General features: G+C 39.3%; 1 pseudogene; it reads left to right on the top strand.

Annotated features, from left to right (window-relative positions):
- Positions 1–446: 446 nt before the first annotated feature.
- LOC122102810 lies at positions 447–759 on the top strand (annotated as a pseudogene).
- Positions 760–1,278: the final 519 nt, after the last annotated feature.

Here is a 1,278-nt window from a genome sequence, read left to right as displayed (position 1 = left end):
CTACGTTTCGCTTTTGTTTGAATCACCAACATGATGGGGTGTGTGTGTGTGTGTGTGTGTGTGTGTGTGTGTGTGTGTGTGTGTACTAGAGAAATACCTACTACTTATTTATGTGAATGTAAAGAGAGGAATTGAACCAATTTTCTATACAAAGCACAAATAGGGGCTGGGAAGGTGGCTCAGTGGTAGAGTGCTTGCTTTGAATGCATGAGGCCTGGGTTCGATTCCTCAGTACCACATAAGCAGAAAAAAGCTGGAAGTAGCACTGTTGCTCAAGTGGTAGAGTGCTAGCCTTGAGCTAAAGAGCTGAGGGACAGCATCCAGGCCCCTACGACTGACAAAGAAATCCAGACTTGATGATATGGTAGTCTGAAATGGAGAGAAACATTAGACCATCATCAAGTTTCAATGTAGGCCTGCTGGGGACAGGACTTCTAAAAGGCAAAATGTCCGGAAGGCTGTGGTGGCAAGGCCATTTCTGCAGGCTAAAAGCTGGGTCTCCAGAACCAAGGGGAGCAGGCCACTCTCCTTAAAATTGAAGGTGTTTATGTATACAAAGCAAAAAGCAACACAGTCACTCTGGCGGCAAACCTATCAAAACTAGAGTAATGTTGGGAAAGATAACTAGTGTCCTTGGAAACAGTAGTCTGGTTCATGCCAAATTCCGAAGCAATCTTCCTGCTAAGGCCATTGGACACAGAATCCATGTGATGCTGTACCCCTCCAGAATTTAAACTAATGAAAATTAAATAAAAGAAATCTGTGCTCTTGTAAAAGCAAAGAAAAAAAAATTCTTGCTTAAACACCAATTAAGATCCCTTGATTGTTAAATTTATCATGAATACCATCAAAAGCAAATTTACATGCTAGAAGAAAATGTTGCCAATATAGCTTTAATCCATAACACACATAAGGTCATAAGGCACACTTGTGGTTTTAGAAAGATGAAAGTGGCATACTGCCATCCAGGTGAAAAAGTGCAGTTATCCTATTTAAAAACGTCTTTACAAACTTTCTAAAATGAAGTTGCTATACATACCCAGAAGCACTGCATGTCTTTAATTGAAAAGTTACATCATCTGTGGATATCCACTCCAAAATACCTCTGAGCATAGCGTCATAACATACCAGGCTCATGACCATATTTTACTAATGAGGACAATCACAAGTATGAAAACTTGGACTGATGAAAATAACTAAAGCCATTATAAGGTAGCCACAAATTTTGTGTGTGTCTCTTTTTTCTCTTTTACACATTAATTAATCATTATTTAATAG

The sequence above is a fragment of the Dipodomys spectabilis genome, unplaced genomic scaffold (assembly GCF_019054845.1).
Source record: "Dipodomys spectabilis isolate Male_0828 unplaced genomic scaffold, ASM1905484v1 ptg000001l, whole genome shotgun sequence".
NCBI lineage: Eukaryota > Metazoa > Chordata > Mammalia > Rodentia > Heteromyidae > Dipodomys > Dipodomys spectabilis.
Note: the sequence above shows the minus strand (reverse complement) of the source record. Positions and strands in the feature narration are given on the sequence as shown.